This window comes from Temnothorax americanus, unplaced genomic scaffold (assembly GCF_048541705.1).
Source record: "Temnothorax americanus isolate GAGA-0224 unplaced genomic scaffold, ASM4854170v1 Scaffold65, whole genome shotgun sequence".
In the NCBI taxonomy this organism is placed as follows: domain Eukaryota; kingdom Metazoa; phylum Arthropoda; class Insecta; order Hymenoptera; family Formicidae; genus Temnothorax; species Temnothorax americanus.
In genome coordinates, this window is record NW_027509787.1 from 535,576 (window position 1) to 552,310 (window position 16,735).

The following is a 16,735-nucleotide window of genomic DNA, read 5'->3' on the forward strand; positions in this document are numbered from 1 at the left end:
ACCGGCCGGAGACAAAGTCGTATCATTCTTACAATAAAATAGTATTCTTTTAGTATAAAAAATCGCGCATTTTTTTAGATTCACGATTAGTCACTTGAAATATGGCGTCTCAGGGACATCATGATACATTTTTAGTTTTCTCCCAGTCATAAGAAAAATAAATTTAAATAAGGCAAATAAATTTTAAATTTAATAAAAAAAAACAATTAAATATTAATGTTCTATTTTCGTACACTTACTTTCTCAGTCGGGTACGCTGCATCAAATTCTGCTTTATATTTTTGCTTTAGGATATTAAGTTTTCTGTAACACGCAACGTGGTAACCAAAATCGCTGGCCGTTTCACGAGAAAGTTCCAAGTCACCATATTTAAAGTTTTTAACTCTCCTAAAAGCTATTATATTCAAACACCGTTGCAGTGTATCAGTAGTGAAATCAATAACGTCCTCGCATGCACCACAAACAAAACACCTTTTCATGATTGAAAAACTGTAGCAATGAGTGAATATTACAACGATCCACTCTGTAAGATTTTTAACGTGACGATGTCTCAACACGAGTGTGACCGTGTAACGCCGCAGCCCAAACAAACAAATGAATGTTATATGAACTTACCTTGTTTTATTCCGCATCTCTACCAATGTACGCGCAGCTTGTTTATCACAACACAAGAGCACTTTCTGACAAAAGTTAAAGGTTTCGAGTCAAATGACATTTCATCATGTTGGAAAACGTTAAAACAAAAAATTCTTCGCACTATTTAGATTAATGCGATGTGGGTAGATGCTACAAGCGAGACCTGCGTCAAATTCAAGTTAGAAGAATGTGGATGGATTGTCGTTAACGATAAGCTTACGCTACTATAGTTCCACGAAGATCCAATCCATTAAGAGTTGAATCTTCATAGAGCATAGAGCACAAGAGCATAATTAGTCATAAAGCATAATAATAATGACGACGAGGACTATACTGTCGATAGTTCCAACAGCAATAGCGATTAAAAAAATTTTCGTGATTTATATTTATGTTTTATATCTTACTTTTAAGATTTTAAATACAAAAAAATAAGAATAAGAATAAAGAAATAAAAATACGTGAATGTTATATGACTTGTTTTATTTCATACCTCTACCAATGTACGCGCAGCTTGTTTATCACAAACTATTTTTTCCACAAAATATTCGATGGGAGATTTCGCGCTAGTATGGACGGTATTCATAGTCGGTTCTTAAGATCGTTCTCGTCAAAGATTGTCTTCTTTTCTATTTAAATACATGGCAAGAGATTACCCATATGTTCTGTGAGGGAAGTATTGACCCGTTACAAATTGGCAGCCAAAAGTCGCGCAACTTACAGGTGGCACAAAAATTTTTGGTCAAGGCCAGCGATGGCAGCATTGTTTTTTTATGTTCAGGAATGTTCGAGCTACATTTCCAAAAAAAAAATCGGATGTTTTGTGAGGGAGGTACGGTACGAAAATATGTCACGTTTAAGGGTTGCTGCCATGGTTCCTGTCAAGGTGGGGGGTGGCAGCATATTTGTTTATCAAAGTGCTTGACATCCTGAATCGATTGGCACAAGTTTCAGCCGGATGTTCTTTAAGGGGGTTTCATCTCAAAAAATCATACCGGAAGTGGCCCTTTTTTTAACACTTCGGTCAAGTTTCAGGGCATATAAAACCCGGCACAGGGTTAACCACTAAAAAAGCTATCTATTCGAATAAAATTCAGCCGGATGTTCGATGAGGGAGGGTTTTGTGCAGCCGACTCTTGGACTAATATGGCACATCTAATTCGATGTTTTATTTGCAATGTGGCATCAGTACGAAGAACAATGCTTCGATTACAAGGTGACGAAAATATTCGAAAACGTGAAATCGCGTTAAGGTTTCGAGAAAATCTCCAGCGACCTCCCGCACCATATGCAGAAGATTCAAGGGTATGTATAAATTGTAATACGCTCATAACTGATGAAACGCAATTGGAGAATAATCCGGCATACACAAGATTGAATATTATGCGAACGGGGATAAATGGTACATGTATTATTTGCAGAAGAAATAGACAACTACAGCGATTATCAATAAAATGTAGAACAGATATATTCATAAATCGTGGCATCTATGTTCCTGAAAACATTCGATCTTGTCCTGAACATTTGGATGATGAGGGTTGTTTTCCTAAAGATTTTCATGCTCATTTTGAATACTTTGATCGGAGTTATATGCTTGCAGGTAAACAACTACATGATTTCTTAGCAATGCTAAGAGAATTTTTGATAGCTAATGAACAGCACAACTTTACAAATAAAAATTCTTTTTCAGATGAAGAATTTAGGATTATCAGTCCAGTAAGTAAGCAACAGTTTGATGAAATCGTAACCTATTGTGATCCCATTCCACAATTTAATGGTCGGAGATACATCAAAAAGAAAGACGTGCTTCTATTTCTATGTAAACTTCGACAAGGATTGCCTGACGATTTTCTGAAACTGTTATTCAAATATAACAGTCGACAAGCTGTAAGTTTGGCTGTAGCTAATGTAAGGCAATCTTTGATGCTACGGTTTGTACCCGAAAATATAGGATTAGGGACAATCACTAGAGAATCGACAAGTTATTGTTTATATAGATGGTACGTACAGTTACATAGAAAAATCCACTAACTATCGCGCTCTTAGATGGTCTTATTCTGTACATAAGGGTCGTCATTTAGTGAAACCAGCATTAATGGTTGCCCCTGATAGATATATTTTGGACATTCATGGTCCATACTTTTTGGATTATCAAAACAACGATGCTGCAATGCTTGAAAAACAGTTTGAAGATGATGCAGGAGCACTTAGAGAATGGTTAGGAGAAGGCGGTATCGTTATTGTCGATAGAGGGTATAGAGACGTACTTCCGCTTCTAAATAGACTCGGCATTGACCATCGAATGCCGGGAATATTAGAACCAGGACAATTTCAACTCAGCACTGAAGTCGCTAATGATTCGAGATTAATTACAAAAACAAGATGGATAATTGAGGCGCGTAATGGCCATATTAAGACAATTTTTAAGTTTTTTAAAGATATTGTTGCGCCCGTGCCGAGACACCCGTTGCGCGCTGAACTTCGTCCACGTGAACTTCGCTCGAATAGCTTCAAGTCGAAGCGCGGTCCTTAACGACGGGATTATTGATTTATTGATTACACATTGACTGTCAGATTTCGCTCTGGGTTTCCGATTCGTTCGGATGTGTGCACCCGAGCTCTTTGTTAAACGAGTTCCTATTAAACGAGTTCCTATTAAACGAGTTCCTTTCTAACATAAAGAGAGTCTTTATTCCTGGAAACGGGATTACGCGCCGCGTTCGCGAGTGAGTGTGTGAGTGAGCAGCGGACGCACGGATAAGCGTAACATTTTTGGGGGCTCGTCCGGGATCGGACGAGCGAAGACGAACGAGCGAATAAGGAACTCTAGACGAGCGCAGTATTCCGACCAGGATGGCGACCATGCACTCCCCGCCGAGGACCCGTTCGCAGGCCGCGGCGTCGGCAGGAGCGGAGACGGGTGCCTCGTCCCATTCGCAGGATGCGGGGGCGACGGAGGCGGGGACGGGCGCTTTTGAAGCCGTCCACTTAGAGTTGCAAAATCTGCGCGAGGAGCGGCGGCTGGAGCAGCAAGAGCAACAGCTTTTCCGCAGTGAGATGGAGGCTCGCTTGAAGGAGCGCGATGCTGCAATGGCACGTCTCCAGGAGCAACTCGCCGTTTACCAGCTAAGTCCCTCCAATAATGTTTCTCGCGGCGTAATGTTGAGTGAGGCGTCGTGTGAGATAGGCGCGGGTGAGGGCGCGTGTGCGGGGCGCGCCGCGTGCGGAAATTCGGTCGCGCCGCTGCGGGCGATGGGCGCGAGCGTGGGCTCGTGTGCGGGGCGCATCGCGTGTGAAGGTTCGAGTGAAGCGCCGCGCGGTTTGAAGTTGAAGCCGGATACGTTTGATGGGACGGCGCCGCTTCGCGAATTCTTAGCGCAATTTCTTTTAATCGCGCGCGCGAATTTGTGGACCGAGGCGGAAAAGGCGGTCGTGTTGGCTTCGTGTCTGCGCGGGAAGGCGCGGTCACTTCTCGAATCGTGCGCCGATGGAATCGAATCTCTCACTTACGCGGAGCTCACTGAAAAGCTCGAGCTGCGTTTCGGAGAGGGGCACCTCTCGCAAAATTATTACTCCCTTTTTACGAATAGAAAACAAAGATTCGGGGAGGAATACGCAGCGCTGGGCTCTGATCTTGAAAGGCTCTCGCGCCTGGCCTATCCCGAATGCACTTATGCCGTGCGAGATAAGATTGCTTGTTCACAGTTCGTTTCTGCTTTGTTTGATGGATTTGTCAAGAGAACTTTACAATTGGAAGGGATCACTTCATTAAAGATCGCGGTGGAAAGGGCAAAGGCGGTTAAGGCTATTCAGGGCGAAAGCTTTGGGGAAAGAAATAGAGGGGGAAAGTTTTTCAATAAAAATGGGGGGACTAGTGAAACAGCGAATCCTACTTTAGGTGAACAGAAAGAGAAAGAGAACGTGAAAGAAGGAGAAAAGAGAAAATTTGTTAAGAGTAAGCCGAAGGAATGTTGGCTTTGCGGGAGGCAAGGGCATTTCCGTAACGAGTGTCCGGAAAAAAAGGAAAACGTGGTTTAGTTGATCTCGGCGGGGAGAGATCAGCTTGCATGGATAAATCCCCGACGAAACGGTGTTTTCTTGTTAATAGAGTGCATAAGATTTTTCAAGATTATTGTTATACTGGTTTTCTTAATAATAAAGAATGCATTTTCAAAATAGATACGGGTTCCGATGTTTCTTTAATAAATAGGAAATTCGTTCGTGAAGGGGAACGGAGATTTCCGGCATTCGGTCGAAGATTCAAGTATCCCACGGGGGAAGACGTTACGGTTGACTTCGAAATTCTCGCCAAGGTTGAACTCGGTAAAAACTCATTCGAGCTTCCGATATTAGTGTCGGACATTGCGGATGATTGTCTTCTGGGGGTGGATTTTCTTCGGAAGACAGATTTCGGTCGAGTTTGCGATTCTTTTTTCGGCGCACCTTCTGTTATTCGAAGGATTGCCCAAACGAAAGATTCTAAGGAGTTCTCTCCCCTTTTGGAGGAGCTCCTTTCTAAAAATTCTAAGAATCTTTCCGATAATCAGCAAAATGTTTTTGTTGAATTCATTCGTGAATATCGGGATGTATTTTCTGAAAAGATTGTTGCGGGAAATTGTGATGTAGTTAGTCATGTAATTAACGTTGTAGATTCTCTCCCTATTAAACAGGTACCACGCAGAATCCCTTTTAACATGAGAAAGGAAGTTAATGAGATTATTGAGGAAATGAAGGAACAAGGAGTGATCGAAGCGTCACAAAGCCCCTGGATTTCTCCTGCAGTATTAGTAAAAAAAAAGGATGGATCGATTAGATTCTGCGTGGATTATAGAAAATTGAATGATGTTACTATGAAAAACTCCTTTCTTTACCACGAATTGACGATATCCTCGACCAATTAGCAGGTAACACTTGGTTTTCTACACTCGATCTTAAAAGCGGATATTGGCAGGTGCAAATACATCCCGAGGATAGGGAAAAGACTGCCTTTTCTATCGGTAATGGTCTTTGGCAATTTACTGTGATGCCATTCGGATTATGTAACGCCCCCGCGACTTTTCAACGTCTTATGGAAAAAGTTCTTCATGGTTTATTATTTAAGATTTGTTTAGTTTATCTGGACGATGTAATTATTTTCGGGAAGAATTTTAACGAAATGGTTGAGAATCTGAAAAAGGTTTTTCTTCGTTTACGTAATGCTAATTTAAAAATCAATCCAAAAAAATGTGTCCTTTTTGAAAGAAATGTAAAATATTTAGGTCATGTAATTTCTTCCGAGGGCGTTGCAACAGATCCTGAAAAGATCTCTGCAGTGAGAGACTGGCCTGTCCCTCACACTAAGAAGCAATTGAGGAGTTTTCTCGGGTTCTGCTCCTATTATAGAAGATTTATTAGAGGATTTTCTTCAATAGCCAAGCCTTTATTTATTCTTACGGAAAATAAAGTTAAATTTGTTTGGGAAGAAAATTGTCAAAAGGCTTATGAAGAATTAAATATTGCATTATCATCTTCCCCAATTCTATCTTTTCCTGATGGGGAAGGAGAATTTATTGTCGACACTGATGCTTCTGGTGTTGGGATTGGCGCGGTCCTTTCTCAGGAACAGGAGGGAAAAGAAAGAGTAATCGCTTATTACAGTCGTATTTTAAATAAGGCGGAAAGAAATTATTGTGTGACTCGCCGCGAACTTTTGGCGATTGTCGACTCTCTTAAATCTTTTCGCCATTACCTTTTGGGGCGAAAATTTTTAATTCGCACGGATCATGTCTCTTTGAAGTGGTTAATGTCCTTCAAAGATTTGGAAGGACAATTGGCTCGTTGGTTGGAGAGGCTCCAACAATTTGAATTTTCTGTGGTTCATCGTAAAGGCTTTTCTCACAAGAATGCCGATGGTTTATCAAGGCGACTGTGTGAGATGGAAGATTGTCAGTATTGTGCAAGGGTGAAAAAGAAATCTTCTCAGGGACAAGAAGAGACTGTTGCTCGAATCTCCTTAGACACTGAAAGTCTGGAACTCTGGCGAAAGGAGCAGAGATTGGATCCGGACATTTCTTTAATTTTACAGGCGAAGAAGGTAGGTGTTCGTCCTCTTCGTTCTGAAGTAGTATCAGGAGATATTTCTTCTCAGATTTATTGGGCATATTGGGATGCTCTTGTTGTTAAAGATAATATTCTTTATAAGAAGTGGAAAGCCCCTAATCTAAATTCTGTCTTCTTTCAGCTGGTAGTTCCCCGAAGTCAGGTTGCCAGGATCTTAGAAGAAGCTCACGATTCTTCTTCGGGAGGGCATTTTGGAATAAATAAGACCCTAAGTAAAATCCGTCGACGTTTTTATTGGGCTACCTGTAAGCGCGATGTAGAAGACTGGTGCAGATCTTGTCGTGTCTGTGTAGCCAGGAGGGGTCCCTCAGGCAAAGGGAGATCTCCTCTTCAAATTTATAACGTGGGCACCCCTTTTCAGAGGGTACAGATGGATATACTTGGTCCCCTCCCGAGAACTTCCACCGGAAACAAATATTTACTTGTGATCGTTGATTGTTTCACTAAATGGGTAGAAGCATTTCCGATCAGGAATATTAGGACAAGGACTATCGCCGAGGTCTTCGTTAACGAGGTTATTTCCAGACACGGAGTTCCCTCAGAAATCCACACTGACCAAGGACGAAATTTTGAGTCTAAGTTATTTCGGGAATTAATGAACCTTCTGGGAATTAAAAAGACAAAGACTACTCCTTTACATCCCCAGTCGGATGGCCAAGTCGAACGTCAACATCAGACGATAACAAATTTCTTGGCAAAATTTGTCTCTGAAAATCAGAAAGATTGGGATAGATGGATTCCCATGTTCCTACTGGCATATAGATCATCTAAGCATGAGGCCACGGATTTCACTCCAGCAGAATTATATTTCGCTAGAGACTTAAAACTTCCTCTAGATTTATTACGAGGTAATTCTCCAGATGTTCAGGAGCAGGAATCTTCCGGGTATTACGTCCAAGACTTGAGGAGAAGGTTAGGAAAAATTCATTTTGAGGCAAGAGAGAGAATGTCGTTGAGATCTTCGAAGATTAAAACCTGGTATGACGGGAGAGCAAGATCATTTCTTTTCCAAGAGGGGCAGAAAGTTTGGCTGTTTAATCCTCAAAGGATAAGAGGGAGGGCTCCTAAGTTGCAAAACAATTGGGAGGGCCCGTATTCTATAGTTAAGAAATTAAGTGACGTAGTATTCTGTATTCACAGGTCTCCTCGGAATAGGAAGAAAATTGTGCATGCCGATAGGTTAGCTCCTTTTGTAGAGAGACATTTGGGTTAGGTTGTGGTGCGAGAAGTCTAGCGGAGCCCGAGGGTAGTGGGAACTCTTTTATTTATGTTTACAATGTTTACGTGTTTTAATAACTTTTTTTTATGCTTTTGTGTATTTTGTGAAAGTTGCTGCGTTTAATGTTTGCTTTCGCAGAAAGAGAGGAAGAGCGAAGAAACTTTCGACCCGAAAGAAGGCAACGTGATCGCCTGAAGTCTTCTAAAGAAGTCTGCCTCGCCCACGGTTTTCGATCCGTGGTTTTCCGTGGAACTTAGGGCAAATGCCGAGGTGGGGACTGGGGGAGTCTTGCGAGACGCAGGGTCCACGGAGAGTTATTCCCCCTCCCAGTCCGAAGACGTTCAAGAGGAACGGATCAGCGCTGGAAACAAGGGGTCCGCACCGAGCCGGAATGTAGTGGAGTCCTGCGGAGTCAAAGAGGAAGTGGTCGAAGGAGACGTAGTCTGGTTACCCGTAGCAGCAGCTCGGGGTAGGACAAGAATCCGTCTCGGGGAAGACCTGGACTTCCTGAGGAAGAGGACCCGGTGGGGAACCGTCCGCTTCAGCTGCCCTTCCGGATTGTCGGGACGACAATCTGGAAGAGGGAGGGCAGTGTTGCGCCCGTGCCGAGACACCCGTTGCGCGCTGAACTTCGTCCACGTGAACTTCGCTCGAATAGCTTCAAGTCGAAGCGCGGTCCTTAACGACGGGATTATTGATTTATTGATTACACATTGACTGTGAGATTTCGCTCTGGGTTTCCAATTCGTTCGGACGTGTGCACCCGAGCTCTTTGTTAAACGAGTTCCTATTAAACGAGTTCCTTTCTAACATAAAGAGAGTCTTTATTCCTGGAAACGGGATTACGCGCCGCGTTCGCGAGTGAGTGTGTGAGTGAGCAGCGGACGCACGGATAAGCGTAACAATATAATACCTTTTCATCATGCAAATCATTTACGGGAATTCTATCTTATAACTGGAGCAATAATTAATAAATATTGCGAACCAATACACATGGAAGGAGCCACAGCTGAATTGGCTCTGAATATACTTGAGAGAGCTCGTGTACCTAACGAACTTCAGGAATTGGTGGAGACTGAAGGCCTTAAGCGTGGGAATGCCCAATGGACGAGACTCAATGAGAATCAGATACCAGAATTTCCTATACTTGATTTAGATTATTTAAAATACTTAACTGTAGGTATATATCAAATTGAATTGGCTCCTTCATATACCCAGGATAAAGTCACGAGAGATGTTAAAAAAATATTGGAATTAGATAGCCACAGGTTTCAAGCTAACTTATTGCGATTGCGTGTGTATTCACGTCATCGTAATAGGACAACATACCAATTGTGGATAAGATATCGTAATAATAACCGCCCAACGAATGAAGATGGTATAATTGATGAGGAACCTATATTAGGTTATTACTGTACTTGCAAGACTGGGGCAAGAACGCTGAGAACCTGTGCACATATTGCAAGCGTGATTTGGTAACTCGGATATGCGCGTCATCAACCAAATGTAAAATATCCAAGCAATGCATTATTGCATAACATCATTGATGCTGGCAATAGGGAAAATCAAGGAGTTTGAGAATAGAAAAAAAAACACTATAAAATAAAAAATAAAAAAAATAAAAAAATATTAAAAAAAATAAAAAAATATTAAAAAAATAAAAACAAGAACAAAAAAGGAGATCAAACACTTACCACCTCCACGCTGGTTGATCTTGGGTAACGCTAAGAGTGGGTATACTATGTATAATATGTGTACGTTTTATACCACCAATATTACCTTTATAGGCTCGTAGCTTAAAAACTAGCACATTTTGAGGGTTGTGCGGATATGAACTTTTCATCGGCATCACACAAACTACAGTTTTCCGTAGTTTTCGTCGATTTTAACGGTGGCCACTTTTTTCATATAATTAGTGCGTGGTCCTTTTGCTTACCTATGAGATCTTCTACTAACAAAACGGGCCGACCACTTAAACCAGATGTATCTTCCGCTATGGATCGTATCTACGAGTATTTAGAGAATAACAAAAATCAATGTCAATTTTCTTTACGGAAATTAAGCAGTGTCGTCGAAAACCCTCCCAACGATGGAACGATAAAGAAAAAATTAACCGAAAAGTATGGGGAAGACATCGTCATCACTAGTTTAGTAGGACGTACTCCAATATTATTTGTTTCCGTAATCATCAAGTTTTGCTAGATTCGTGGTGTCAGGATAAAAAACATAACGAAGCAGCCGAAAGATTGAGAATAGTTCGAACAGCAGCTGCCATAATTTCTGAAGACATAAAGACCAAAATTTATGATACAAATAACTACCCAAATCCTGAAAAATTCTTAGACACTGCAGAAGGCGATGTTCCAGAAACGCTAAAAATTTTCCTAAAGGAAATTATTCTTAAACACAGGCGTAAATTCAGGGATAAGTATCAAAGGCAATGTACGGCTATTGCACACTCAATAATAGCAGCGACAAAATCACGGTCATTTTTGTCTTGTTTGCAAGTTGGGCTTGCAGCTTTCCTCCATTCCAGATATGGCTCTAAAAATCTGATCAATGTTTTGTCAGCATTAGACTGTTGTGTTTCATACACTGAGGCTGATACCTTCAAATTATCGGCAGTATTGCATCCCGATATGGACATAAAATCAGATTTTCTTCAATTTGTTGCTGACAATGCCGATGTCAATGTACACTTGATGGATTAAACACATTTTACTTAATGGAAATGATTCAGTGCGTTACACCCAAAGTCAAATATACAGCTTTACGCGGTATATTCCGGGTAACAGATATTCCTTCTGCAACCATACTTGGGAATTTCGGGCAGATTCCCATACAAACTTTTGAAAAACAGACTATCGCAACTGGACACACACTTCATACAATAAAGTTAAATAAATAGAAAACAGCAATCCCATTATTACAAGAGCATCAGATATTTTATGGATGTATGGTAAAATGAATGACTTTCTTCGATTGTGCGGATAGAATGGCTTCATAGAAGAGATGACAGCATTGAAACAATATTTAATATCTGACATAATTGCGTTGCCATTCATTAATGCTTCTCCAAGTGATTACAATACTGTATATACAACCTTGCTCACTGCAGCCGAAAAATGCAGAAAGGTGGGGCAACAAACATGCATTATAACTTTCGACCAACTGCTGTATCAGAAAGCTCGTGAAATCGTCTCATCCAGTTTGGATTCTTTACTGAAATCGGTAATCGTAAAATTTGAAGAATTCCACATGTTGATGTCTTTTTTGGGCTCGATTGGATACATAATGTCTACCATTGGTTTGAAAGAACTGTTGTCTCTCATTTACGCTTCAATATCTGTGGACAAAATAATTACTGACCATGCGTATGCAAGGGCCATCCAAGGACATCTATTGACACATTTAACCTTAGGTCGCATTATCTTGGAAATGATCGAGTTCACCGAGAAAGAAAGAATCGAAATAGAAGACGTTTTAGAAAATTTTGACGACAGAAATTGTGAATTGAAACTGCAGCAAGAACCATTCACAACAATATCGACACGAGTTCAAATCCACCTGGAGAAATTAGAACTGAACGGCCCACTGCTAAATTGTGGATTCAATATTTCTGTATGGTTACGGTAATAAAACAATTCATAGAGGCAGAGCGAACAGGGAACTGGGAGTTGCATTTGTCAACAATCGAACAAATGTTACCATTTTTTCACGCTACTGGGCATTTTAACTACGCCTTGTCAAGCCAACTGTACTTACAAGATATGCGTCAACTTCAATCAAATATGAATTTCCGTGAGTGCAGCAATTTTATACGAAAAGGTTTCTTCACCATTAGGCGATCAGATAAATTTTGGTCGGGAATCTGGAGCGACATGATCATTGAACAAACATTGATGAGGTCCATGAAGAGCACTGGTGGATTAACGCAAGGTCGAGGACTAACCGACAGTGTTTCATCGAAATGGATTTTGGGCATGCCCATCATGCAGAGGGTGTCGGAGGCGATAGAAGAATTTACAGATGTATTATCATCAAGTACGGAACAACACGTCGATGCGAGACCAACTAGACAGACGAGAGACAACGATGATGTTGAAAAACTACTAAAATGGTTATCAGAGCATCTACCTTTTCCAGTGGATGGATTGTACAGCATTGTTTCATTGAGTACCGGGATTGTTGGCGGCATTAATATCAATTGTCACAACTCTCAAAAGATTGGGCTGGATAGAATGAAGGCGATAGTTGGGCAAAATTTCAGTGAAATTTTTTTTCACGAAAAAAAGAGTGCTTTCTTTGTCAGCAATGACATCGTCCGTGAAGATTGCTAATACTGTTACTCCAATCGATCCGGCTTTACTGTATCAACGCATTTCTTTTGCCAAAGAATCACAAGATCAACTGAAAAAATATTTCGATACAAACTTGCTCCTTACCCATTATCTCTCTTTGATGAAGTTGGCTTGCGCAAAAGTGAAAAATCAGCTGTACTCTTTGTTTCAACCAATAGGGGATACAGTAACTTCAGAAGATGTCTGCTATGTGATTGATGGCGGGTTTTTGCTGCACAAAGTTGTTTGGAGAAAAAGTGAGATATTTTCATTCATTTCTAACACGTATGTTAAGTATATACAAAAGTATTACGGGAAAAATGCAGTTATCGTGTTTGATGGGTATTCAGAGGATATCGCAAAGAAAAGCACAAAAACTTCGGAACGATTACGACGATCAACAAAACCTACATCTGCAGACATTCTTTTTGAGGAATTAATGAGTGCAACAATGTCTCAAGAGAAATTTCTCTCCAATGAGAAAAATAAGGCGCGTCTAATAACCATGTTGAAAAAGAAGTTCCAAAATGCCGGACATTCAGTAAAACAACATGAAAAAATGCGGATACGCTCATCGTCTCAACAGCTTTGGAAATGACCTCGCACTATGAATCAGTTGTTATCGTTGGCAAAGATATTGATTTACTAATTATTTTAACCGGGATTGCAAATAAAACTTAAAATAACGTTTATTTTATGAAGCCTGGAAAAGGAAAGTCTACAAAATGTTTGTATTCTTCCACGAGTTTACAAGATCCAACTTTGGCGGAACACATTTTATTTTACCATGCCTTTACGGGTTATGACACAACTTCAGCATTATTCAACCAGGGAAAAATTAAAATTACGTCACTATTAAAAAAGACTGACAATTTGAAAAAAATTACAAATTTAACTACTTCAAAGATTCGTACGATCCAGATGTCATTGACGACGCGGAAGAGAAAGTTTTAGTCGTTTTGTACGGGGGTCAACGCAACGATTCGTTGAATGAATTATGGTACAATGGCTTTGGGCGCTCAACAACAAAAAGCAAATTTAACCTTGCCTGTTTGCCACCAACAAAAATTGCGGCACGACAACATTTCTTGCGTACATACCATCAAGTTCAACAATGGATGGGTAAGAAGAAAATAGCCGAATCTTGGGGCTGGAAGCAAGGACCGAATGGCTTGATGCCCATCTTCACATTGCAGAAACCAGCGCCGGCAGAATTATTAAAATTCGTCACATGCAAGTACGAAAAAGGATGTTAAAAGCAATGTGGCTGTCGGAAAGCTGGGTTAAAATGTTCTAACATTTGCTTCTTTTGTCACGGACAATCTTGCGCAAATACCAAGGAAATCGATCACGTCGAATCGGACAGCGACAACGAAGAATTAGAAACCCGATTAGACCAGTTTTGTGCCCAAAGTAACAGATTCGGAGCGCCGTTAGACACGTACCTCGATTGCTCGAGCAATGACACATTATTGGACGAGGAATGCTAAGCATCTGATATTTTATTTCAAGAACCGATACTTATAGACAAAATTTTTCCTGAGAATGTGGAGATAAACGTTTCTAACAATTCTGGACCTTCTGGCAGTAAGAGACGGAAACTCTCCATAACTATAGTGATTTTTATGTTATGCTCGAAATTTTATTTCAACTACGATAAAACAATTGCATAGTACTTTCAGTTACAAATTATTGCATTTGAGAAAACTTGGAACTCGAGAGTGTCTTGTTCCCTTTTTCAATTCTGCAAAAATCGTAAAGTAGTTGATTTTAAATGAAGAAATCATCATTTTCCTAACACTTCAAAACTTTCTAAATGTAACAATCGTCGGAGTCAAAATATTGTATTCGATTTCCTTAATTCACATTCCATCAATAAATACTCAGTACATTAATACAATCATCAAAAAGTAAAGAAAAATTCACTGACGAAGAAAATAAGTTTTTAATTTATTATACACCACTGACCTTAAGGAGGGAGACTCATGTCTTTGACCTTATTTTTTGATAATTTTTTGTAAAGAACTGAGAGTATTTATTGAATCCTAATAAAATACATGATAATGTTGCCGATCAAATGTACAAGAAAAAATTTTTTTATAGTAGAAAAAATACAAAGTGCAGCTGCTCGAAGTTGTCGTCTAGATTTTGCGCGGGAGAATGCTCAAGTCCTTGTAATGAACTGAAATCAATGAACCAAAAATTTTTCACTAAATTATGATCCTCCGATGCGCATGAACCTAGCAAAAAAAATTTGAAAAATAGAGGACGTTTTAACAAAATTTGAAATTGTGAAATTTTCTTATATATAAAACGTCTTTTATTTTCCAATTTCTTTTTTTTTTTGCTAAATTTAGATTCATGCGCATCGGAGAATCATAAGTTAATGAAAAAATTTTGGTTCGTTGATTTCAGTTCATTACAAGGACCTGGGCATTCTCCCGCGCAAAATCTAGACGACAACTTCGAACAGCTGCAGCGCCGCCATTTTGTATTTTTTCTACTATAAAAAAATTTTTTCTTGTACATTTGATTGTCAACATTATCATGTATTTTATTAGGATTCAATAAATACTCTCAGTTCTTTATAAAAAATTATCAAAAAAAGAGTCAAAGACATGAGTCTCCCTCCTTAACGATGGTGTTTTGGACTAAATATGGATTTTTTGAGACCATCATAAGGAATTACGGACACGATTCCGAACTCACGTCTGATGAAGTCATGGATCAACATAAAGAACAGAATTTGCAGATTGAGCCAACAGCTCACTTTCTTAATTCGTTGTAGGAAATATGATGTATTACCGCCGCACATTTATAATACAAAGTTCAACATTTTTTTCCACGGCAGCAGGGCTGCACTATACGGCAGCACTATACGCAAGTTAGATAATCTCAAAAGACGGAGCCAGGTCGTCATGTTGAATATGGAAATCGGTGATTGCCATTATCTTTTGAAACGCTTAAGATCCAGAATTATAAACATTAAAAAACAGTTATTCAAAAATTTACCGGAGAATTTGGTTATTGATTTTTTCGATTCAAACAATGACAAGGTCATGAAATATAACAATACTTTAAAAGTTAAGTCAATCATCAAATTTAATTGGATAATGAGAAAGCGAAACATCTCGGTAGATCCCTTTTCGAAGATTGATAAATCGAGGTGGTTAGTCAACATTTGTAACAAACAAATATCGGATTCGGTTTCGAGTTTACTGAGCTTGGGTGATAGATTCGCGTTACCAATCAACTAATTCGACAATAGAGACCGCGCGAATTCAGTTTTAGAAGTGATTAAAAACTTTGAAGTAAATGTTCACAAATTTCCAGATAGCGCGGTTAATAGCGTGCGAGGCTCGTTGACAGATTCGTTCCATACAGAGTTAGTAGATCAAAATCATGTCGATAGGGTCGACCGCTACATTTTAGATAGGTATGCCAAATGTAAAAAATTTTTGCGTGATAACCAGGATGTTTTTGTTAGGAGAGCTGACAAGGGTCAAGTTACGGTTATTATGGACAGAGAGGAATATCTGGAGAAAATGGCTGAATTGCTCAATGACCAGTCCACTTACAAGAAATTAAAAAAAGATCCTATTAAACAAATTTCATCGAAATTAAATGAACTTGTCAGATCTTGGCGGGACGGAGGCATCATCGAAGACAAAGATTACTGACGCTTAAATTGTACGAACGGTAATCTCCCACGCTGTTACGGGCTGCCAAAGATCCACAAAAATGGTTTCCCGCTACGGATTATTGTTTCGGTACTGGGAAGTCTATTATATAACGTAGCTTCTTTTCTCCATGAACATTTACAACGTTCTATCCGCACCCCCGAGTCCTCGCCCGAGTCTCATATCAAGAATAGTTGGTTCTTCGTGAAAGAAATCAATGACAGTGAGATCAAGGCCGACGAAGTACTCGTTTCCCTTGACGTAACCGCTCTCTTCACCAATATCCCTAAGGAGTTAGTTCTTAAGGCAATAGAGGAACGCTGGCAAGATATCTCTTAGATCACAAAGCTCAGTTTGCCGTAATTTTTGCATGCTATTGAGTTGGTACTGAGATCTACGAGTTTCAGTTTTAACGGAAACACATACGAACAGATCTCTTTGGCAGCCCGATAGGATCTCCTCTATCACCAGTATTGGCCGACATCGTAATGGAGGATCTGGAGACTTATTGCCGTGCCTCGCTTGATTTTTGTTTGTCGTTTTTCCGCAGATATGTCAATGATGTCATTGCCATAATACCTAAAGGCAAAATCGGGGATGTTTTTACAGTTTTCAATACCTATCACCCGCGTCTAAAATTCACACATGAAATAGAAGTTAACGGGGCTATCCCCTTTCTCCATTTCTCCAATCATCCACTGAGGTACAAAAATAACACGATTACAAGCTTAGTTGACCACGCAATTTTACTTTCGGACAAACAA

The 16,735-nt window shown here is 39.9% G+C and overlaps 1 long non-coding RNA gene across 1 annotated transcript in view; it reads left to right on the top strand.

Moving 5' to 3' along the window:
* Positions 1-16,735, top strand: part of LOC143905661 (uncharacterized) — a 256,879-nt gene that overhangs the window by 158,455 nt on the left and 81,689 nt on the right. The window lies entirely within an intron of this gene.